This window comes from Mustela lutreola, chromosome 8, assembly GCF_030435805.1.
Source record: "Mustela lutreola isolate mMusLut2 chromosome 8, mMusLut2.pri, whole genome shotgun sequence".
Taxonomy (NCBI): domain Eukaryota; kingdom Metazoa; phylum Chordata; class Mammalia; order Carnivora; family Mustelidae; genus Mustela; species Mustela lutreola.
In genome coordinates, this window is record NC_081297.1 from 8,210,858 (window position 1) to 8,236,219 (window position 25,362).

At 46.3% G+C, this 25,362-nt stretch overlaps 1 long non-coding RNA gene across 1 annotated transcript in view; it reads left to right on the top strand.

Moving 5' to 3' along the window:
- The first annotated feature begins 14,989 nt into the window (after window positions 1-14,989).
- LOC131838092 (uncharacterized) overlaps window positions 14,990-25,362 on the top strand; it is a 172,251-nt gene continuing 161,878 nt past the window's right edge. Inside the window, exon 1 of the long non-coding RNA XR_009356470.1 lies at window positions 14,990-15,049. This is a non-coding gene — a long non-coding RNA (uncharacterized LOC131838092). The remainder of the gene's footprint in view (window positions 15,050-25,362) is intronic.

The window sequence follows — 25,362 nt, forward strand, 5'->3', positions numbered from 1 at the left end:
TTGGATGTCCAAACATACAAATGCCTCAACTCTTGACCTTCTTCTGTCTTTTTCTCTTCTTGTTCATGTGTTTAGAGTGGCGTGGACATGCAGGAAGCTTTGCCTTTCTTCCTTCTTTTGTTGGAGCCCCAGAGTTAGAAGCCGCTGAAACATTGAGACTCGCGGTCAGACTTAAAATTCCAGATTCCAAGCAAAATCTCCCACCAGGTCCTTCTTCCAACTCTCCAGACACCATCTCATTAAGCAGTGTGGCCATGCGGTCTGTTTCCAGGGGGTAGATTCGACCCGTAAGTCCCTCAGCACTCAGGATGAGGCCATGCCCATCGTGGATCTTCTCAGATCTGTTTTACCTGTACTGTGGTTTTCAAATAGCCTGTTCAAGTAAAGACAGCATGGAGGTATATTACACCTCATGCAGAGAACAGTGATGCTCTCCCAGACTTTTGCACCTGATCAGATGTTCATGACAGTTCGATGAGTTCGGGAAAGATAGTAGGACTTCCTGCAGATGTGATGCTGCTCTGTTTCTCCAGGTGTGGGGGAGACAGGACACTGCCCAGCGGGTAAGCTCTCCCAAAGTTTCTCCTATCTAATCAGAATATTATCAGTGGGTTTTTTGTTCAGTTCATTAATGAATATATGTTTGATGTTCCTCCTTAGGACTATTATATAAATACGATGGAGGATTGAAAAAACGTAATAAATGAAATTGTTCTCATCTGCAAGGAGCTATGGTATAATTAGAAAGACAACACGTGCAGTCTTTGTGGTATTCTTACGAATATCACAGGACGTGTAAAGCAAGGGATAGATATTTAAGAAAGCTTTTTTTTTTATTTTTAAGAATATATTCCTTTGAGAGAGAGAGAGAGCTCGAGGACAAGTGGAGCAGGGAGGGGCAGAGGGAGAGGAAGAAACAGACTCCCCACTGAGCAGGGAGCCTAATTCAGGGCTCGATCCCACGACCCCAGGATCATGACCCAAGATGAAGGCAGACGCTTAACCTACTGAGCCACCCAAGCGCCTGAAGAAATCTTGTTGAGTACCTACTGTGTTCTAGGCATTCTTCCAAGCGCTAAGAACTCAAGAGTGAGTAAAAGAGATAAAAAGCCTCCCCTCTTAGAACTAACATTCTAGATGGGAAGAAAGACAAGGTAGATAAAAAAGATAAATAAGTAAAATGGGCGCTCGGTTAGTGGGATGACACGGCAGAGGCTGACAGTGGTTACGGTTTTAAGTAAGATTTCCTGGAAAAGCCTCAATAAAAATAGAGTCATGTGAGTAAAGACCCAAAGGGAAAGAGGACCGAGTTATCCAGCAGTGAAGGGAAGGGCATTTCAGGCAAAGGGAACAGCCAGTGCAAAGGCCACAAAGGACCCTTTCATCTGTGTTGAGGAAGAAGGAGGCCAGTGGGGCTGGAGTGTGTGGCTGCGTGAGAGAGGGGGTAGAGAAGGGATCAGAAAAACAACCGGGAACCAGACCCTGCAGGGACTGTCCTTGGCAGGGACTTTGGAGTTTCCTCAGAGTGCAATGGGGAGCCACTAGATACTTTTGAGCAGTGCAACAACATATGTGACTTGACAGGTGACAGGAGGTGAGGTGAGTGTGTCCTTGGGAGGGCTATCGTAATAATGAAGGCCAGAAATGACGCCCACTAAAGCTGGGGGTTGGGGGGGTGGAGTTAGTTTAACTGGGCTCAGTCCTCACTCGGCTTGCGCGCAGTCGCACACGGGGATGCCGTGGTGGAAGGGTTGTGTTCACCAGGCTCAGGATTTGGCCAAGGATGAGGATATGAGAGAGGCAAGGAGTGGAGATGAACGGAAGGGCATGGTTTTAATGAGGGGCCGTGGAACCAAAATGGGGTAAGGGGAGAAGTGAGAGTGTGAAGGGAATGAGGAAAACAAACAGGCCGCGCAGCGAATAGCAGGAAATTCTGGGGTGGGTGGGGCATTCTCTTCCGTCAGGTCCAGTGGTAGAAGTGAGAGGGCTGTGGCTTCAGCGGAGTCTGGAAGGACAGCCAGGTTTCTGTTAGAGCAAGACGCCAAGGAAGTTTTCTGAGGAGATCATGGGGATATAGAGGTGTGTGGATGGCTGAATGGAAGCACCAGAAGGCACGGTGAAAGGGCTTCACAAGATGGCGGTGAGGGGTGGGTGGGGGTCAGAGGAGGCTGTGTGTAAGCTCAATGGGAGTTAGCCTGTGGGGATTGGGAGAGCATGGGAGTTCTGAGTTTCTGACATGTCCTGGAGTCAGGGGTGGGCTAAAATTACTCTGGAGGGTCCCAAGTCAAACATTAGGGGGGGGGGTTATGGGAGGATGGTGGGGTCTGAGGTTTCTAATGGATTTCCCTTGGCTCTCGTAGGTGCAGACTTGGAGTCCTGAAGTGAGCTGGTGTTCCTCCCTCCCGGGAGCACTCCTTGACTCCTGCCAACAGTGGCCTGCGTGGGGGAATGTCCTACGCTCAGCTTTGGGCCAATGTTGAGAATTCATCCTCCATACATCATGGGTTCACAACAGACACACTCGTTCCTTCAACTGCTTTGAGCCTATTTGAGAGTCCGAGGTCCAGCTGGGTGCACGAAGATGAAGCGAGTGGGTCCCTGTCCACTTCCCACCATTAGCGTCGTCAATGGTCTAGAATAGGTCCGGCCACCTTTTCTCTATAAGCACTCCTTAGGTGACATGTATCCGGCTCCAATTTTTGAAAGGATTTTATCCATCAGGTTAAATAAGATGCATCTTTTGTTCTGTTGACTCCAGAACTGAGTTATCTGACCTGACGGCCTGGGTCAGAGACAGGACACGGAGGATCACCTTCATGTCTTACCTCTTCAGCAGAAGTTTTGGTCCTTGACACCAGATTCCCAGGGATAAGAGGACCACTCTTTGTTCAAGGACCTCTAAGCGACTGAACCTTTGTGGAAGCTTTTAAAATTTATTTGCAGGAAGTAATAATTCATTTCCTCATTTTTTATTATTCAAAGCAAATAAAATTGAATGTGTAATGGGAGCCAGTGGTGTTTGGCAAACAACACATGACAAGAAGAGATAGTAAACTGATTTGTCTAACAATACAATTAAGGGTTTGAGTTACATTATGTGTCTTCTTCAAAAGCAACACAACTATTTCTAAGAGGGTCTTTGAACTATTGGAAAGGGTCATCAAATTCTCATCAATATGTTTGGAATTCAAGGACCCCAGTTAGGGAATCTCCGTAGTGTAATTAAAATACAGAAATAAAATGCCCCCAACAGAAAACAAAAAACAAAACAAACAAACAAACAAAAAACCCCTACAGTTATGTTTCTCAAACTCTCCAATCAACACCAGAATCAGTCATCTGTGCTTCCTTGCCACTCTCCATGAATGTGAATATTTGAGAAGCATGGTTAGAGTCCTAAAGATTATCCTTGTCAAGTGTGAGTGCCTTTGGAAAAGCACCAATCTGGGGAAGATTTCTCAAACTGGATTGGGTAGTACCATGGGTCATGGTGCCATATCAGAATATTCCATTTGAAGATGGTTTAGAAAAGCATGTATTCTTAATGCACAATCTCTTATTTGAAACGAGTAGAAAAAATATTGTTTTCATAGCACAAAAACGCCAAATAAACCTTTACAAAATTGTCTTGGTTGTAAGAATGTGAAGAAGTGAGTCTTCACCTTTGGGACATAATCCCGACAGACTGGACTATGGGAATCCTAGCAGAGAAAAGGTATGAGATTTTTTTTTATCTTTATAGAAAGAGGACGGACATTAAAAAAAAAAGAAGCTGAACAAAATGGATTTAAGGCATGACAAAGTTTCCCTCACAGAATATTCAAGAATCGCTTTAAGAATCATCTTACTGGTAAAAAAAAAAAAAAAAAAAAAAAAAAAAAAAAAAATCATCTTACTGGTAAGATGAAGCCAGAGAAGATCCAACTGTGCACTCCAGAAGAGGGCAATGTCAAAGCCCAAACATTCCCTGAGAGTAGAACAAGCCATTGCAACGGTCATAGCTTCTCAATTTGTCAGCAACGTTGAAGCCACTGAACTCTTCCGAGAGCACAGGATTTCATGGACTAGACGAAAAAATGCTTTTCAAGTAAAGGACATTTCCAGCTTCTTCCTTGAATTCTGCTCTTTGTTTCCCCTCCCCTTTTCTTTTCTTTTCTTTTCTTTCTCTCTCTCTCTCTCTCTTTCTCTCTTTCTCTCTTTCTTTCTTTCTTTCCTTTTTTTTTTTTTTTTTTTTTTTTTTTGTAGCAGTGTTTGCCGGTGACTCAAGTATGTTTAGCCTTAAGTGAAACTCTTCATTTTTCAAATTGCCTGTTCTTGTGTCATGGAAATCTCTGGAAAGAACTTTACCTGATCTCGAGTCCACACACGTTTAGACGTGGCCCAGGAGAGCTCCCTTTGTTTTACCCCTTGACCTGTAGGCTTAACTTTACATTTGCTTTCGGGAACAGAAAGGGTATACTCTCAAATATTGCTTCCCAGGCCCGTTGTTGTCAACATTTAAAACATTTTCAAAGGGAATTCCTTGATGAAATGGAACTCTCCCACACTGGTCATTAGTCACTACACGATCATGAAGCTTTGGTGTTATCCTCTGTTAGAACGGAAAAGGATTTGTGGCAAGAAGAAAGAAATCACCTTGGGGTGCCTGGGTGGCTCAGTCATTAGATGTCTGCCTTCGGCTCAGGTCATGATCCTGGGGTCCTAGGATCGAGCCCCGCATCGGGCTTCCTGCTCGGCGGGAAGCCTGCTTCTCCCTCTCCCACTCCCCCTGCTTGTGTTCCCTCTCTCGCTCTCTCTCTCTCTGTCCAATAAATAAATAAAAGCTTTAAAAAAATTAAAAGAGAAAGAAAGAAGTCACCACCTACAATATTGGAGTTGCAGGGGGAGTGAATCTACATTTCTTAAAAGTGGTGAATTATGTGGAATTAGTCTTTTCGGGGCCTTGGCTCCCCTTCCCATCCACAGGCCCAGGATGTGGGATTAACTCACAAGACAAACAACTTGGTGCAGGGAGTTCCATGGCAAACAATGCCTGTCCGGCAGCCTCCTGATTGCTTTTGTCTTCCTACGTCTAATCCCACGATAAACCTTGTTTCCTACACTCGATGTGCCTCTCTTTCACTAACCCCAAATCCATCAGCCGCATTGTGGTTGGCTCACGGTGCGCAAACAGAATGACAGTTTCCTTCCTCAAAGCAAACAGTGCTGGTGCTTAGCCACAGTTCAAAGGGTTTAACACCCCACGGTGCCTGTTCGTTTAGGGGGCCAAGGAGGGTCAGCTCTGACTTCTAATTAAACCACTTCATTCCCTGCCATCATTCCCAGTTTTTCCTAAGAGAGAAATACCGTGTGATTTCTTAACCAGTGGCCTCTTGTCCCAGCCCCCGCTTCTCATTTTTTTTTTTTTTTTTTTACTGTTCACTAAAATAACCATTAACAGGGCACCTGGGTTGCTCAGTCGGTTAAGAGTCTGTGTTCGGCTCAGGTCATGATCTCAGGGTTTTGGGATCGAGTCCCCGTGTCAGGCTTCTTGTCAGACTTCTCCCTCTGCCTCTGTTCCTCCCCCTGCTTGTGCTCTCTCTCTCTCTCTCTCTGTCAAATAAATAAATAAAATCTTAAAAAAAATAAAATACCCATTAACCCTCACCCCTGTTTCATTTTCTTCCCGTTTTCTGCCAGATCTCTCTCTGCTTTAATCCACGATCAATTGCTAAGAATCCGGTCAGCATGGTTTTTTCTCAGCCTTCCCCCTCTTCTGCTTCTCATGGTTGGTTTGCTGGAGGAAAGATCAAGAAGGACCCGGGGCGGCCCCCTGGCCGGATGGAACGCTGCAGGTGTGTGATGTCATGCCAAGGGCTCGGGAGAGCACGCTCTGGGAAACAACATTGTACCATCAAGCAGGAGCTCCGACTGCCAACGGAAGACCCGTTCTCATGCTTTCCAGAAGACAAACCATCACATTTCCTATTGTTCCTTCAGGCACTTGCTTCCTTCTGTTTGTTTCACTTTTCGTAAACCAATGAGTCATGTCACTCGCTTCTGACTCCAAGTGACTTCCCCCCCAAGGGTCATTCCAGAGCGAGCCCCATCAGAGATGGGAACAGGGGCTGGGACATGAGTTTTGTTTGGGATTTTGCTGTATTATTTGGGCTTTGCTTTATAATTTCTTGTAGGCAGGTGTCTGAAGGAAAGGACTTCAAGTGCCCTTTTTCTTCCGTGACAGCAAAATACTCACAACCACCAAACCCGGTAGAACCGTCTATAGTCTATAGTCATAGAACCAGTGTTCTATGACTGCAAGGAACATGTTTGGGACCCCATTAGCTGATCATTAGCTTACACTGCTCGGGGATTTTCTTAACACAACATCCATTATGAAAAATGTTGCTTAAGCATTCTTTAGGCAAGTGCTATGAATGGGCAGCAGGGTGGAGGGTGTTTTTCAGGAAGCTTCCCCAGGAAGTATGCCTTGCAGGGGCTCTGAGTGTCCTGGATCCCTGGATGCCCCCCTTCCTAAGAGGCAGCCCGTTTGAGCAAAGGATGGTGCTGACAGAGATCGTGATGCCGGTGTCGCACAGAGCTGCGCCGGTGGCCCACCGCAGCGGGCTTGGAGAGGACCTCCCGGTCCTGCTTTTACCGAAAGTAGCAGGTGGAAGAGGAGGAGAAAATGGGCATTTTATATCAACCCTAATATGTATAAATAGGAGACGTATGCCACTTTTGGAAAGAAATTGTTTTTGTTTGTTTGTTTTTAAGGGCACAAGGAATTTATGACCTTGTCTCCTGACAGGAGTGAGCTTTGAGATGGAGCTCGGAAGAGGCAGAAACAGCTGGCTTCTTGGTGCTTCCTGGGTCCTTGCGTTTCAATCCCTCACCTGCTTCCTTTTCTCTCCATGACGTCTCACCCCACCCACTCTGCCTGTATCAACATCTCACTTGGGTGTAGAGATTCTGTGAAGTGCCCTCAATTCTCACATCAGGAAATCTGGGTTTTTTTTTTTTTTTTTTAAGATTTTATTTATTTATTTGACAGACAGAGATCACAAGTAGGCAGAGAGGCAGGCAGAGAGAGAAGAGGAAACAGGCTCCCTGCTGAGCAGAGAGCCCGATGCGGGGCTCGATCCCAGGACCCTGAGATCATGACCTGAGCCGAAGGCAGCGGCTTAACCCACTGAGCCACCCAGGCGCCCTAGGAAATCTGGGTTTTATTTAGACCTGTCTCTGACACTGACTTTGGGAAAACCACAGGACTTCTCTCTGGAGGCTGTGATATCTCCACTCTTTGAAGTAGGGAAAAGATCTCGTTGGGGGCAGGCGGATGGGGGGGGGGCTAGAGCGGAAGAAGAGGGTCCTCCCGGAAGAGGTATTCCAGTGAAGGTTGTGAACAGAGAGGGGGTCTGGTGTTCAGGGAAATGAAGGAGGGGCTCCGTACCTGGAGCGTGGGGTGGGGTGGGGGGGGGAACTAGGCCAGATTAAATCCAAGGAGGGAAGCAGAAGCCAGATCAGAAGATGTTTATATGAGTATTTTAAGGGTTTTTGATATAATAAAAATAAAATAAAATAAAATGAGAAGCCAATGAATCATCTTAATTAAGGAATTAGCTAAATAGAGCATGACACTGACCTATTCTCAACCCATTGGCACCAGAAGAGCTGGACTCAGGCATAGAATTGTGGACTTCACGGACCCAATATAAGGGTTTTTAGATTGCAGGCATAAATATAATATCACCATCTTAAGAAAATTCTGCCAAAAAGGGACATGAACAAAAACAACAGAAAAGTCTATGATCATTACCAGCACTGTCCCCCACCACCATCATTCATCCTTTCATAAAAAAAAAAAAAAAAAGAAAGAAAGAAAAGAAAGAAAAAAAGGCAGGGGAGATTTTAACAGAAAACAACAGCAACAATAAAAAAGAAAAAGAAAAAGAAAAAAAGAAGGATGATTTCAGAATATTCAAAATTATTTAGATTTATTTAATATGCCTTTATGAAGAAAATGGATGTTGTTGCTATTACTATGATTTTGTCTTGGACCTGTGAAAACTTTTTTTACAACTGGCACTTGTCAGTGTCCTGACATTTGGAAACCATTGGTGAAGGGGAGCACTGTATTTGGATGGTAAGGAGAAACACAGGGCTTGCGGAGAAGGAATTGTTATGTTCGGTTTGGGCGCATTTAGGAAAGAAGGAAAGACTAATGGATAAGAAAAGTCCCTGAGAATCATCGCACCACAGCAGATAAGCAGGAATAGCAGATGAATTTTTGCTCGAATTTGGTAATAATAACAGTCAGTCTTTATAGGATGAAAATTTGTAACTATTGTTTTATTGGTTACCCCTTGAAAGGTAGCTAAAAGGGATGCTAATCTTCCTATTTTATGAGCCCCAAATCAGAAAAATTTAAATGACATGTACGTTTTTCGTTGTGTTTCTGACAGTGCTGTTCTAGACTGTGCTAGAAATGTTTCTTTCCTAAGATCAGAATTTTTTTTAGGGTGTCTTGGCTTAGGACGTGGAAAAGCTCTGTAACCCTGGGCCTTAACACAGGGACCTTCAAATCCTTTGGAGCGACGTAAGACAGTCAGCCTGTCTAGCCCATTTTGCCAATGAAATCGAAATAAAAAGATCACGTCTGGGTTATGTACAGATTCTTACCCGCCAGCATTTGTGGAAACAAAGCGAAGAAAAAGAAGGAACAAGCCCACAACATTAAAAAGAGAAATGGAAGAATTACAAGATCATCGGTGTTTTAGTGATTACGTGTGGAACTGAATATGGTGGAGAAGGTGACAAAAGACGTTGGTGTCTTGTACTGTGGGAGAATTGATACAGTTGAGAGTTGATCCTGTAATTTCTAATTAGCTCTCTCTGTCCCAGATACCGGCTAGAAATTAGTACATTTCTTTGGTGACCTTTAAATGTGATGCGTAACAAATTACTCAGTCAATTAAAAAAAAGTTGACATATGCATTAGTCCCCATATCTAATTTATCATGGTGTTGGCAATAAGTAATCCATCCATTTATTTATTCATTAAGAAACCTCTAGAAACTCCGTATACACGTTTATCCCTCTTTACACAGTATCCACATTCAGAAACTCGCCGGCCAATGCGCTGCTCCCCAAGAGCCTGCGCGGTCAGGCTGGGGCCTCGGGGGGACGAGTGTGGACCCCCCCGCCCCACGCCCAGCTCCTCTGGGGTCGGCCTTAGGTCAGGACGGCTCCTTTCCCGCAGCTTTTCTCCTGTGCGTGTTCTCCAGTGACCGCTGACCACACAGTGGCGGTGAGGTGCGCCAGGATGGGCTCATCCTCGGGGGACAGCCACCTGCCCCGGCGCTGGGCTCACGGCTGCACAGCGGCTCCCGGTCCTCCCGCCCCATCGGCGGCTGGTGCTGCGGTTCCCCAGGTAGGAGCTTGTGTCCTGAGCCCTCTCCTGCGGCTGTCGGGGAGGGTCGCCCTGCTGTCGTGTCTGCACCACGTAGTGGCGCGTGGCGCGCTGGCCAGGGTCACCGCCCGCTGCAGATGGCTTTCCAAGATTCCCCCCCCCCCCCCAGCAGCCCGGATCTTGGAGGGTCGAGGGGTCGAGGGGGTTGGGGGTGTGCTCCAGCAGGAAGCGGACCCCTTCCCCGGGGTGGTGCCCACGCGAGAGCCAGGAGCTTGGGACTCTGCTGGCCCCGCGCACGAAGTCACCCCCAACTCTGTGAGGTTCCCGGAGCTCCCACCTGCAGAGCCTTTGGCAGCCCCCATCCGTGTTAGGGGCAGCACCCCCTGGCGGTGACCGGGCATGGGGGGAAGGGAGGGGTGGAAGACGGGAGGTGGGGCTCAGGAGGTCGGGCTGGGTGGATGCGGCAGCCCAGCAGCTCTCCGTCCGGAAGAGAAATCGTGTCCTGTGTGATCTCAGTCCCATAACGGATGTGCTCGTGGGCCCACTCAATCCTGCGGAAGGGACTAACAGTGGTGGCACCACTTGGGGGACTGTTTCTGGCAAGTGGAGGACTTAGCTCCAGCACCCTTGGGGGCTCTTGCTGGAGCCTCTGGAAGGGGGTACAGCAGAGTGCGAAGTCACTGTCTCCTAGGACCTTGGCAGTGCCAGTGGCCCGAGGCCACCTTGAGCTCTCCTTGTGCTAATGTAGGGCTTGGTAGTAGCACTTAGCACCTCATCTGGATCTGCACAGGTGGTATTCGGCTGCCTGGCCTGCTGCAGTCTGAGGGCAAGGTTGTGCAGGCTGAGGCCGGTGCAGGAAGCCGAGACCTCACAGGGCTCGCCATCACCTGCCCAGGATAGCCTTGGATGTGGTCAGCACTGCTTTGGAGCACTGCCTCAGTCCCTGGCCGTGCCTAGCCACTTGCAGCCCTGCCAGGGACTTCAAGGTGACGCTGATGACTTGGCCATAGCCATCACGGAACCACTGGGGCTAGAAGTCTTGGTGCTTCTCAGGTTGGCCCCAGGGCACAGTGCCTGCCCCAGCCCCTTACATGGGGATGCTTGGGAAAACAGTGCACTGGGCTTTCACGGGGTAAGCACCCGATTCTTCTAAAAGATTCCCGGTGGGCCAAGAAGAAGCCACAGATCTTCACTTTGGGTTTTTTTTTTTTTTTTTTTTAAGATTTTATTTATTTATTTGACAGACAGAGATTACAAGTAGACAGAGAGGCAGGCAGAGAGAGAGAGAGAGAAAGGGAAGCAGGCTCCCTGCTAAGCAGAGAGCCCGATGCAGAACTCAATCTCAGAACCCTGAGATCATGACCTGAGCCGAAAGCAGCGGCTTAACCCACTGAGCCACCCAGGCGCCCCTTCACTTTGTTTTGACATGCGCATAGAACCCTGTAGGAAGAGGAAAAAAACCAGGTTTTTGATGGAATTGTGAAATTATAAGGAATTTTAATGAAAATGGACATTTTTAGTTTCTTGCTAAATTAAGCTTTTTTAAAAAAAATTGTTTTTATTTATTTTATTTTTTTTTAATACTAAGCTCATAGAGCTTATCATCATGATCTGTAGGTTTTTCTAAAGGATGTTCAGCCCAGCCAGCCAGACGCCTCTGCAGGCAGGTCCTGGTTACCACTGGGGGCCTCCTGAGCCGCCCTGGGCATGGACATCTTCCCTCTGCTGAGTCAAGAGGGTTTACAACCGGGCCCAACTAGCTCCTGATCTGCATTTTACACCATCAGAAAAGTTATGAACTGAAGTCACAATGAGTCAAATGTCCCAGTGAAATTGATGGGTAAATGTCATCCACCCACACGGCCTCTTGAAACTAACTCCTTTGAGGTCATCCAGGGGACTAAATCCAAGGGGCTCTTTCCGCTGTGTTACTCGACTTCCGTCCTGCATTTGACACCGTCTTCCTCTGCTTACCTTGAAATCTTGTCCCTCATCTCCTCGTGCCATTCTAGGTTTCCTCTCTAGACTCTCTCCACTGACCCTCCCCACACGTAGGTGTTTCCCAGCGTCTAACTGTGGTCTTCTCTTTTTACTGTGTGCTTCCTACATGAGCTGCCACGAGGAGCAGATGCAGTCCAGCTTCTTATTTCTACCTCTTTTCTACCTTCTTATTTCCGGGTCCCAGCCCGCTGGTCATCTGTACCCGCACGGATCCTAGGACCTGCAGCTCCCGAGGTGAAACGGAAGTCATCTTCCTTCCCTCTCTTCCTTGGCAAATGGCGTCTTGATCTGCCCATTTCCCAAGCTGAGATCTGGGAGTCTTTCTTGACTTCTCTGTTATCTCCCACATACCTTCGGTGAGCAAGTCCTGACGATTCCAATCCCCTCAAAAATTCTCGGAATTATTCAGAGAACGCCTCAAGGCGTTGACCCGTGTTATTCTCATTCAGAGGACTAACGTCATGACGTATGCTATAATTTTTGAGTAAAAATGAGATGTTTTCCTGCACGTGTTTCAGTGTTCTCTCCCCTCCACCTCTTTACCTCCCTCACCCCGTCGTCAGACTGTAGTTTCCGAAACTGAAATTTGATGGTATCCTCCACTGTGTAAAGTCTTACAGTTTTCAGGAAATAATCCAGACTCTTTAACAGGTCCTTCTTTTTTTTTTTTTTTTTTTTTTCAAAATTTTATTTATTTGTCAGAGAGAGAGCATAAGCGGGGGGAGCAGCAGAGGGAGAAGCAGGCTCTCCTGGTTGAGCAAGGAGCCCTAAGTGGGACTCCATCCTACGACCCTGGGATCCTGATCTGAGCTGAAGATAGACACCTAACCGACTGAGCCACCCAGGAGTCCCTAGCCGGTCGTTCATGAACTAGCCTGGTCTTGTTTTTACCTTTGAGCGTTCAAATCCAAATCCCTCCCTCTGGCCCCACCCCCCGCACACCCTACCCCGCCACACACACACACTCGGGGGATCACACCGTGCCCTAATCCTGATCTCTTGTCTCTGCTTACAGCTTGTCTCCCACGTACAACCCCAGTTTCGGCATGAATAACTCCTACTCATCCTTAAAAGTCACCTTGGGGGTCATTAGCTCTGCGAAGTCGCCCCTGTGACCCTCTTGCCTTGAGTTAGCTGCTCCTGTCCCTCATCTGTATTCTCTCTCTTCACACACGTTGACCAGGATTTGTTTTGACCAATGAGAAACGCCTGTTGGCTTTTCAGGCTGCTCAATCCATGAGCCTACTGGGCAGTCCCTGTACCTTCAGTGCCATCATAGCAAAATAAAATGCAAGTTACCAGAAAACAAAGGAGTCAATGGTGGCCAACCTAGGCAGATTTAAAGTTACAGGGACATGGAGTGGAGAAGAGATAAAGTGAGAAAATTAACCAAATCCCCTCTTTTGCCCTGATTAGAGATGGAAAAGTTCTCTGTTTTATTCCACAAAGTCCCTTAAAATCACCATCCAGCCTTCGGTCCCTCCATGTCTAGAGGTTAGTTAAGGGGAATGACTGGAACTGAGGAGTCATTTTGCATTACTCTGGGTAGACTGAAGGTCCAATTGTTTCTGGGACTCTGGACTCCACTCCAGGCTGAACTCAGTTTCCCAACTTGGTCCTGCTATAACCCAACCCCCTTCCTCCGGGACTCACTTGTGATCAAGCTAGGTCGAGGGTTCCGGAATGCCCACACCTACTCAAGTCTCATTCTTTGGCAGATCCCTCTAGGTTCAGAGCTCGTGTGTGTGTGTGTGTGTGTGTGTGTGTGTGTGTGTGTGTGTGTACCTGAACAGAAACACAGATGGAGAGAAAGAGGGGGGAGAGAGAGAGAAAGACAGAGGAGGTGGGAAGTGAGAGAAAGACGGGGCCGCGGAGGAGGGAGACAGACAGAGGTGACGTACTCCACCTCCTCTACCTTTCATTTTTCTCTCCCCTTCCCTCCCCTTCGATTTTCCACGCACTCAGTGCTAATTAAATGCCAGGCATTCTGCTAAGTCCTATATATACGCTCCACGTTGTGCACACACTGTTTAATCCTATTTATCACACAGACTGGATCCTCACGAAGTTTTAGACCAAGGTTTAGACTACGGAAATCGTTGGCCAGGTCACCCCACTTGCAAACCGCAGCCCCGCCCTGAAACGCCGGTCCTTCGGACTCCACAGGGGTCTTCCTAATTTGTCTGAGCTTTGACATTAAACTGCATGTAAAAATCCAACTTGCAAGTGATGGCTGATGGAGGCCATGCTCTGCTTTTTCCTTTTTCCCTTATTCCTAGGAAATGGAGAGTGAAACCGATGACCAGCAAGGTGTGTTGTCCCACAATAAATGATGTCGCTTTGGGTCTCCTATCAGGAAGCAGAACGCTTGCCGTTACGTGGGACTGACTCACTCTCATCAGTATACTCGAAGGAAACAGAGACCACGTACTTCATTTGTTTATTTTTTTGCTTGGTACCAAACCTGATGAGCCAATATTGACTCTCAACAGGACATTTATGCTATGAACTCCTACCTGGAACCTGGAAACCATCCTGTGCTGTCTCACTTCTGCCCTTCTCCCGCCCAGGCTGGGCCTGATTTTCTCATCCTTTTTCTCTTGTTGCGACTGGGGGACAGGAATGGGCTTTGGAGGGAATTAAAATCAATTTAAAAAATGTGGGCTTGGGTCCCCCTGCTTGGTTAAGCCTGGTTGTCAAATGTGGCGGGAGCTTGTGGAAGGGCTTGGGAGGGGAAGGATGCCGGGAGAAAGGAGAAGTTTGCACACACAGGCATGGGGGCGGGGGTCGCTTTGCAGTGGTTGGAACTCCTTTGCCTGGGAATGTGGTCCCTGAATGAATTCTAGAGCTGCTCAGCCCTCCTATCTCCTGAGAATCAAATGTGGCTTTTGCTCCCCCATCTCACAGGCCAGGACTGACTTCCCTCTTTTGTGCTTCTTGAGGCCTCTGGTTGGAAGTCAGTCACCTGCTTATCTCCCGAACCCTGGCGTGGAGAAAGGACAGACCAAGGACATCCTGGCTGAGCTGTTTGCTAGGGCTAAGAAGAGTGAAAATCTGCCCCTCATCCTTGCAAATGTGTTTTCCTTTCCTTTGAGTTTTGAGTGACTGGAATCTGGGACCCTAAACATATTTTGTTATGTAAATGCATCCTCAGCCCCTTCCAATCCCTTCCACAATTCCTTAATTACAGAGCAGGCGAAGAAGAGTCCTTAGGAAGGCCTGAAGGAACTGGCCAGGGTTGCCCTGTTCAGAGGGCGAAATCTGGGTACGTATTCTAATTTTTGAGCAGAAAATGGGGGCATTTGTATGCACCCAGGTTTGGGAAAATCCCCTTTGGATTTTTCTGGTTGTGTGTTTGAATCCACTTCGTTTTGGCTGCGGGCTCGCCTCCCTGAGAAAGGCAGCAGGGCAGTGGCTGAGCACAGTGAGAAAATCAAGCAGAATCACAAAGGTCGCTGGCCCTGCAGGGTTCTCAGACTCCGAGGAGCCAAGCTGTTTACCCCAACAGCCTCCGGACCACTCAGAGACAATGTCTGTGTTTATACAGCTTTGTGGCCTGAGCTCCTCGCAGTGCCTGGCACCTGCTAGACATTTCAGTATGGCTCTCGCGTAAAGAAATGGCGCACAGTGGAGAGACGTCATCCCTCTCAGTGCCAGGTGAGGGACACTTCTAGAGATGCTCTAAGCGTGACTGGGGAGTGTTTCGCCCATATTTGAGCTCCTTCTCGCAGAAGGAGGAGATTAAAGGAGTAAAGTGGGGAAGCCTGTTCCCTGGGGCGGGGAGATGGTGGGTACACTGAGCCTCACTCTACCAGTCCGGGCTCGAGAGAGTTTATGCTGGAGAATGAGCTTTAAAAGCACTGGGGATGCCTAAATATTGAGTGCCATCAGCTCAAGGCATGTGTAATTATGATTTTATTTTTTTCTTTCTGTTGAAGATCAGCTGTGGTATGAGATCGATGAACATGGTCATTCTTACTGACTGTACGGGGCTGCCAGGAGTCTGGGTCTGGGTGAAGGGCGCAGAGGACGTGGTCGATTGATTTAATAGAGGTCACGGTCGTTCCTAGACAGAATCCAAGACCATGCTCCACCGGGAGTGTGAATGGCGATGCCTTTGCCTCAAAGAAGGGTGTGTTCGTTCCTTTGAGGTATTTCAGTAAATGTTTAGCCTATTCCTTTCAGCTTGACTTCTTGCTGTTTCTTCTTGTTGTTGTTGAATGGTTAGCTCGGTTGAAGAGTTCATTTGGTGTGTTTGCAGTAGGATGTGGGTATTTTCCACATCCTTGAGTTGTGAAACCGTCTTGGAGCAGTGTTTGCCTCCCATTTAAATGTGTGAATTTGCAACATGGAGAGAGGTAAAGTCCAGGGCTAACCTGGCTCTTCCTAGCACCCAGGGTAACCTAGGCCTGGGTAACCACCAGGAGCTCCAGGACTTCCAAAAAGCACTTCTAGGAAATCCCATCATCTACTCCAGCTCCACAAATGAGGAGACTCGTTTATGAATACAATCAAATAGGCAAATGCAAATGAAAGACCAAAAATCCAGCTCAGAGGAAAGTACCGAGGGAATCCCAGCTTCCAATGAGTTTATAATTCATTGGGGATGGGCGTACCTCATCTGCACGGCGCGGGGGTGTGGACGGGGAATGGGATCCACATTTCTAATGGAGAAATATACAAATATATACAAATCAGCAAGATGCAGATGAAGCCATCATTTCTGAAGGAACGCAGAGGAAAAAGAGATAAAATGTGTGCTTAAGGGGAAAACATCCCAAACATAAAATGGCTTGAGTGGATGCATTTTTGTCGGTACGGTTGGAGACCGAAAGGTTCTGACTCAGAGTGGAAAATGAATAAATTTTTTTGTACGAGTGAGGATAAGTTACAGCCACATAACCAGATAGGGCCCTGAGCTATTGGGAGGACAGGAAGTAGGTTGTATACTTTGCTCTGCATAACCTTCTGTGCAGAAACACAGAGGGATTTGCATGAAGCTTTTCTTTTCCATTTTGTTGGCTGCTTTCAGTGTGTTCGATGAATCAGTCATGCCAACCTTTAAAAGTTAGGGAGAAAAAGATTTGAAGAGAGAATGGTGGCATTTCTAAGCTCCACTGAAGCCTGCTGGATTAGGAGAGCTTCAAGGATGATGGTATTTCTTATTTTCCTCCCTTGACACCTTGCAAAGAGCGCAAGGCCTGTCAGAGACACTATCTCATTAACTCTTTCAACATCCCAGTGAGAGAGGTGATGCCAAGAGCAATTTGTTATCACTTTACAGATTCAGAAATAAGACCACATCACTTTCCAGAAGCTGTTTAGGAATCTGGGCTATTTCATAAAAGTCACCAGGAGATGTTGGTCCATTTCTAGTCTTTGTCCAGAACTCTCATCTCCTGCCCATGTCTCTTTGATCAGATGTCTGAAATGATAAAAAAGAAGAGAATATAAACACATTTTTAACAGATTATGATCTTCTACGGTTTCAGCTTTGGGCTTACTTGAATGGAAAATCTCTAACCTTCAGACATGGTCCATATCATTCTAAAACCCCAAGATTCATGAGCAAGTCTTTCTGGGAATTTCTGCATCCCGGTTTTGCATTTCCACCGAAGGGCCTTTCTTTCCAACACCGCCCTCGATCTCCTTGACCGTACTGTGGGCTCTGGGGAGGGAGACATCGTGGGCTTTTAACTTCCTCAGCGCTTGATGCCTGGCAAGGAGTCTCTCCAAGGCAGGCATTCAGCGAACAATAGTTGACTGCTTGAGCAGTGGGCTTGTTGACAGGTGGGACACCCCTGGCCAGCCCCCGAGTTAGTGATTTAACTTCAGTCTTTGTTTTGTCCCAGTAAAGGCTTGGGGATATTCCGTCCAGAAGAGCACATTGTGCTGTCTATGCTGTTGTTAATGGGTGAGTTTTTGGAGGCCCAGCCTAGCATAACAAAGTGTAAAGAAGTTGGAACTTTTCCAAGACAGGCCCAATTTCTGATTTGAACAGAGACCCCCTGGGTCCCACCCAGCTGGTTCCATAATGGCGACGAGTTTAGATAGGACATCCAACGTCCCTCTAGAAACCTCACTGCTTCCCCGTCCCCAGTCCCCACCCCCGCCCCACACTGTGTCCACACCAGGTGTCTAATTCGGTCAGTCAGGGACCCTGCCCTCACCGGGTGTGGACAGCTCACATTCCGTCCGTGGCTGACTATCAAGCCGAGTTACCTTGTTTTGGTGAAGAACTTGGGTCTCTGGGCTCTCCATAGCACAGACTGCAGCCTTGAGAAATAAAATGGGCTTTTCCCCATAAAATCAGCGGGCAGAAGATCCCTCTTAGCTACTCTGCTCATATCACAGATGACCCTTGACCCAGTTAGACCTCCAGGAGCCTCCGAACAGTTGGGTGTTCCTTGACTGTCCCAGAGGGCAGCTGTGCTCCATCAAAAGGCCATAAAGGGGTGTGTGTCTGTTGGGGGTGGGGGTGAGAAGAGGGGGGAGGGGGAGGGGTTGGTTCTCAGGGATTCCTCCGGGCTTTGGCCTTGAGTGGTTCCCTCTTTTCCTTGTCTCTCCCTGTCCTTTAAAGGATATCTGAACTCAATTTATTTTCTCGGCCGGGGATTCTGAACTTTGGGTGAGCAATAGAATTCATTTAAATAAGGTGAAAAAAGAAGTGACAGCGGAGGCACTCCCTATCTTTAAATTTCTGAATGTTTCTGGCCTCCTGAGGAAACTTCCACAGCTTTAAAGAAACCCCAGTGATATTAAAATGCAGAAGATTTGCTCCTTTTTCTTTTTTTTTTTTTTTTCCACTGGGCATGCGAGATTCAAATTCCTTCCCAGAGTATGGAAAAGTTGGCTGGTTTCAGCTTGTCCCTCCAGGAAACTCAATTAAATTGCATGAGGCAGGCAGGTTTTTTTTTTTTTTTTTTTTTTTTTTTTTTCTTTCTTTCCATTTTGTCAGCAGCTTCATTTATGGGTTTGTAGTGGAGGGACTGGCCCTTTAGGAGTAGGGTCCTAGAAAAAACTTTTGCTTCATTTGAAGTTAAAAACTTTTTTAAAAAAATGACCTTCTTCTTCTTTTTAAATCTGTGATGTTGGGGAGCCTGAGTGGCTCAGTGGGTTAAGCCCCTGCCTTCGGCTCGGGTCGTGATCTCAGGGTCCTGGGATCGAGTCCCACATCGGGCTCTCTACTCAGCGGGGAGCCTGCTTCCCTCTCTCTCTCTCTGCCTGCCTCTCTGCCTACTTGTGATTTCTCTCTGTCAAATAAATAAATAAAATCTTTAAAAAAAAAAAAAAAAGAAAAAAAATCTGTGATGTTTGCCTTCCTCCTGTCTACTGTAGTTTTCAAATTCTTAGTTTCACTTGGAATCTACCTTTTGAGCTACATTCATTTCCCTTGGCTACCTATGGTTTGCACAAGTTTTGTGGTTGTGTTGTCACTCTGGTCATCTTAGCAATGTGGAGTATTTGCACAAAATAGAACAAGCCTCTTATGTTCCTTTACATCTTATTGGGAGAGAGGTAAATTTTATGCACACCTATCAATACTAGAAACCTGTTCTCTTTCCCATCCTGCCAACAGGGAATGAATTTTCCTGTCTCGGTGTTTCCTCCCTCAAAAGATCAACAAGGATCTGTCTAATAACCTTGTTCTAATCTGAGCGAATGGATGCCTCTCTGCCCCCTTCTATTATTTTCCATCTGTCATCCTGTCTTTCTCTTTCAAAGTAATTGTTCTCTTCCAAACTCAGCAAGAGCTGACAAGGACAGAGCTTATCATCCAGGTATAATTCATGAGGACGGATATATCAAAGAGTCATCGGAGTGTGAATTCTGGAGTCAGAATGCCTGGAACTCTGGTTCTACAACTTGCCCGCTGTGTGACTTTGGACTTGTGGCTTAACTTCTCTGAGCCTCTTTCCTCTTCTGTAAAATGGGGATATCCTTAGAACCAACGTCACTGGAAAGGTTAAATGAAGTACAATGTGAGAAGCTCAGCGCAATGCCCACCACAGAGTAAGAACTCAAATATGGCCATCAATACTGTTACTAATGTCAGTCTGAAAGGGCATCAGTCCCATGAGATACCCTGAAAAAGAAAGCTATGGTCAGCTCAGGTGGGGGAACAGTGTGTATTAATCTACCTCTTGGTGATTCAGAATGACGTTAACATAATGAAGACTCAGAGAAGACTTGTCAAGAAAAATATTTATTTTATTTGAGTCTATGTTTACCCAACTTATTTGTCTCTGCAAACTCTCTTCTTCTCTTGAATGGTTCTTGGAACACACTTGGAGAAATGTTAAGCTGGTGTGATTTTTTTTTTTTAATTTTTTAAAAATTTATTTTTTTAAGATTTTATTTATTTATTTGATAGAGATCATAAGTAGGAAGAGAGGCAGGCAGAGAGAGAGGAGGAAGCAGGCTCCCTGCTGAGCAGAGAACCCAATGTGGGGCTCGATCCCAGGACCCTGGGTTCATGACCTGAGCCAAAGGCAGAGGCTTAACCCACTGATCCACTTAGGTGGCCCCCAAATTTATTTTTTTAAAGATTTTGTGTGTTTATCCTTGCAAGAGAGAGTGCACACAAGCTGTGGGGAGGGGCAGAGGGAGAGGCAGGCTCCCCATTGAGCAAGGAGCCCGATGTGGGGCTCTATCCCAGGACCCTGGGATCATGATCTGAGCCAAAGGCAGATGATTACTGACTGAGCCACCCAGGCATCCTTTACAATTTTATTTTATTTTTTTGAGAGTAAGAGGGTGAGTGTGAGTGAGTGTGGAACAGGCAAAAGAAGAGGGAGAGAATCCCCGCTGAGCGTAGAGCCTGACATGGGGAATCAGCCTCATGATGTTAAGATCACGACCTGAGCTAAAATAAAAAATTGGACACTTAACTGACTGAGCCACCCAGGAACCTCTAATCCAGTGTGATTTTAAACCACTCTCTTCCCCAAATTACAGAAGTTTGTATTAACCCTCTGTGGAATTGACTACATTGATGTATAACAGATAAACCCCACAATTTGCCCCAAAATGTATCTTGGTCAACTTGAGAAACACAAGGGCGCATGCCCTGAGGGCCACCTGGTGATCTGACGTGTTCACTGGTCCAAAATTTTTAACCATTTTTTTTCTCTTCCTCCTTGTAAAAGTATCAGTTGATTTTAAGCCACTTACGCCTAAAGTGAGTATCTAAATTCTTACCCAACTTTTCCCCATCGATCTGATTCTGTTATGAAGTCCAGCATCCTGGAACTAAAAATGTAGATATAGACTCATGGTGACCTTCACGGTAGATACAGAGGTATTTAGCGAGCCAACGGCGCTAACCAACGCACAGACCGGTGCTAGCATTGTGCACTGAGCAGGTGAAAGTGTGACCGAATGGTTATTATAATAAGGCAATCCTGTCCCCTACAGGTCCGCACTCTGATGGGACCCCTACAGTGTGTAGATGAAGAAACAGAGTGGTGCCTTCCACTGTTTCTTAGTTTTTAAATCCAGTGTCTTGAGGGCAGCGGGTAGTGGAAGAAAACGATTATAGAACCAGTGGGATTGCCTTTGTAATCTGAGATCAGGAGACTTCTTTATCTGGAAAGGTTTAGAACGAGGGCTGTGATCTCTGAACCATGCTCAGGTTTGGGATGTGCATGTGGGGAGCAGCTGGTGTAGGGTCCAGGTGAGCTGCGGAGAGGGACCGGGCAGGAATGCCACCAAGGGCGTCCCAGGGAAGGAGCTTCCCAAACGGGGACTTCTCTCCCGGGCTAGGCTCTGAGTAAAGGCAGAGCACAGTGTATATGCTCTTGCTGGGGAATGAGGATTCTCAGGACAACCCTCCCTGCAGATACGGTGTTCCATGGTCTCTATACCTGTACTCTGGAATATAGTAGCATCACAACCAGATCTTAAATTAAGACCTCAGTTACTCACAGCCCCGCCCCCCTGCCCCGGGGAAGGGTCAGGAAGGGCAGCCCTGCCACTCCAGCCGTGTATCCTTTTCCGTACCTCATTTTGCTTATTTACAACACGAGGGCTTGAAATAGATTATTTCTCCGTTCTCTTGGAGAACAAAGATTCTGGTGCTGTGTGCAAAGCGTTCTGTTATTCCCCTGTCTTCAGGAATTGTTACCGATTGTGGAGTACTCTCTGTTTTCCCGCCAGGTGGTTTTTAGTTTCCAGAATGGCATGTATTAATTTGGAGCTCCCAGCCCTGCCCCTAACCATGACAGCTGCAAATAACCAACTGGGTGATTTTTCACGATTGAAAATGTTGGAAGAGGTTATGGTAATTACTCCCTGGTTAGTCAATAGCACAGTTAGTAGTAAAAATGTCAACTATTTAACAACCCACCAGGTACTTTTCCTAAGCTGCCCTAAAGGCAGACAGTGCCAAACGCTATCAGTGTTGTTTTCTTTTTTTAAAAGTAAGCTGTATGCCCAACGCAGGGCTCGAACCCACAACCCTCAGATTCAGAGTCCTACGGTCCCCAACTGAGCCAGCCAGATGTCCCAATAGCTATCAGTTTAGATCTTCCTTCTCAAACCAAGATCCAACCCCCGATCCCAGTTTAAGAACGGGGCGAGTGTTTCATCTGGCCATAGGAGAGGACTTGGGAGGGAGCAATTTTTGTCAAAATGGGGCCAACTCTTGGGAGATAATATAATGAGCTTTATCCCTCCACCTCCTTTCCCTGTGTGATGTTTTGTTTGTCCTGTGGTCCTGCAAAGGAATGCCAGGCAAAGGGCATGAAAATGAAGATCAAGTGTTTCTTTAAGAGAGGCCCCGTATACAAACAGAACCCTGAAGACAAAACAGGCCTTCTGGAGCCACTGTTGGTGGGTGCTGGTGTATTCTATGGGAAGAGCACCTCAGCCCCAACGAGGCAAGTGCCTGTGAGTGTTGTCTCCTAATGCAAGAAGGGGGCTTTCTGATCTCTGCTCTAACAGTGATAATTGAGTTAAATCTTTCACTTCCCTGGTCTCCAGTCTGGGCACAACAGGTCTCCTATGAGAGTTGGTTCTAGTGGCTGAGACTCAGCTGTGCCCTAAGTACATGGACATTTACCCAACTTGTTTGTTTTTTTTTTTTAATTAATTGAGATACAGACGCATAACATTGTATTCATTTCAGGCATATAACATCAGGATTCGGTATTGTATATAGGGCCAAAGGATCACCCCAAAAGTCTAGTGAACCTCGTCATGTCCAACTTGTTTTTAAAGCCATGTATTCCAAGATTTTAAGAAAGTTATTCCCATTAGAAAAATACATTCATTTTTGTCATATCCCTTCTGAAAGTTTGAGTATAGAATTAAAAAAAAAAATAATGGTTGGGTAACTGTTGGATGAATACGTGAATGGAGGAATTCATGAATAAAAAGGAAAAATGAATGATGATAGAGCGAGATCAGTCTCGCAAACAGTGGTCCAGGAGTGTTGACGGGGCCGCATCTCCCTGCTACAGCGTTTGACCCCCGCCTGCTATTTTTACAGACCTGACAGCAGTACTTCAACCTCAGACCCATCCAGGGCCCTCAGGGGTCTCCTACTCCCTTTTTACTGGCCCATTTTCACCATCAGGCTTGTAAAGCACAGGCCAGAATGGAAAAGAAGAGACGCAAGTCGGGGCACGTTGTATTTCTTTCCGGCTCTCTGGCATGACTTTCCCTAGGTCCTGGCCTGGTTTTCTTTTACCCCTGGTCATGTAGTCTGGTGAATTTTATAATGATTGTGCTCAGAAGGTTTCTTCTGTACTGCAAGATTCCATTACCATGATTCGGTTCTTCTCCAAATAGGAGTGCCCAACGAATCACCCCTGGAGAATTAGAATGTCAGAGGAGGGGTAGAATTTAGTTCCATATCTGTCTTGAAATTCTCCTTTGATTTAGGAAGTGATATACATAACACCTATAGGATAAAAGATGAAAGAAAGGAAAAATCTCTTAAGTGAGATCGTGGATTGTGCGCTCAAGATACATACCTGTATTGAAAGAGGTTCTGATCCCCATGGTAGACTAAACCTTTTGGAGTGTGGCAGTTAGACCCCATAGTAGGTGCTCAGTTAACATTTTTTTTAAAAGATTTTATTTATTTATTTGACAGAGACAGATCACAAGTAGGCAGAGAGGCAGGCAGAGAGAGAGAGGAGGAAGCAGGCTCTCCACTGAGCAGAGAGCCTGATGCGGAACTCGATCCCAGGACCCTGAGATCATGACCCGAGCTGAAGGCAGGGGCTTAACCCACTGAGCCACCCAGGCCCCCCTCAGTTAACATTTTCTATGAATGAATGGATGATAAAATTTTAGAAATTCCTTCCTTTGATGTTATAACAGCCCATCTAGACTCTGTAGGATTTCAACATTTAAGTATTTTAATTTAAAATTTGTTTTTGTTTTGCATTATCTTTAAATTTACTCTAACTTACTCAGAGCGTGTACTCCATGCTGTATTCTGTGGTGTGTAACAGGCATACCAGGGAGAACAGAACAGATGAGTCCCCTGCCCCTCGTATGGCTCTGGTGTCATGGTGGAAATGGGCATCACACTCTATTGTAAATATGTAGTTAAAAATTCGGAACGTCCTATGAAGGAAAAGAACATAAGAATACACTGTGAAAGAAAATAATTGGCTGGAGGGGCTGGGATGTACTTCAGGTTCAGGTATTGTTGAGGTCCCTGAGCAAGTGACATTTCAGCCCTCATCTTAAGAATGAGGGATGAGAAAGCAGGGAGAGGAGAAAAGGCATTGCTAGTGACAGGATGGGTGTGTAGGAAGGACAGAGTTAAGAAAGAGTTTGAGGGCATTTGGGGAACAGGCAGAGAGCCAGGGTGGCTGGATCATAGAAGATAAGGGTGAAGGAGGTGGTCAGAGAGTACAAGTTGAGGCTGGAGGAGCAAAGAGGGGGCATCCAGGAGGGCTTCGTGGCCAGGGAAGTGAGTGTGAATTTTATTCTAAGTGCGATGAGAAGACACAGGGGGTTTTGCCTTGGAGATCGACCTCATCTAATTCATATTAAAATAATTTAAAAAGGCTCCATGACCAGTGTGTGGAGAATGAACTGGAGATGAGCAAGAATGGGAGAAGAAAGACCATATGGACAGCTGTGGTCGGATGTCTCCTCACAAGCTTCTTTTCATCAGAGAGTGAGGCTGGGCCATGAAGGAGCGTGGGTAACCCAGTGACAGAGCATTTGAGAGATGGTCTGAAGACCTGAGTTGAGGTCCAGGCTCTGAGACTGATTCTTTGTAGACGCCTGCGCGAATCAGTAAACTTGACTGGAATCCAGATTTAGAATAGTAGAAGCGGTCACCGGTGCCTGGAGATTCTCCTTCTCTTCCTCTTCAGAAGACCTTTCTTCTCTTACTCATCTGGAAAATGCAAACCATCCTTCATAGCCAGTCCTCACTTTCTCTTGTGGTAACATCTCTCATCCTAGAATATTTACTGGTGTCCCTGCCTCACTCCCAACACTGGGTGTAACTGAAATCATGTTTTAAAATCACTTTGTTGATCGGCTGATTGATTGATTGATTTACTGTTGCAATTTTGTCATCTAAACCCTATGTAGAGGGCTTTGCTTAGAAATGTCTGCAAGGGGAAAAAACTATTGCTGATTCATTTCTATAAATCAATGTTTATCTCCTTAAACACTCTTAAATTTTGGTAAATTTCGCTCACAATCAAGTTCTCCCATTCTGGATTATTTTGAGGGAAAGTTGTGGTGCTGTGGGTGAGATTATTTTAAACATTATTATAAAGGTTTTAAATATTATTTGAGAGGTCTACCATAAGATTTGTGGGGGAGAGAATTGTTCTATTATTCTTTTTCTAGAATTTGTTTACAAAAAATGCTTGGATTAACGCAAACAATAGGCTTCTGGCTGATAGCAAAGAAGGGACGTAGGAAATTACAGTTTGTCGTAATGGCTCTCTGGGGTCTTCCTGCTATTATCTTTTTAACCCTCAATGCTC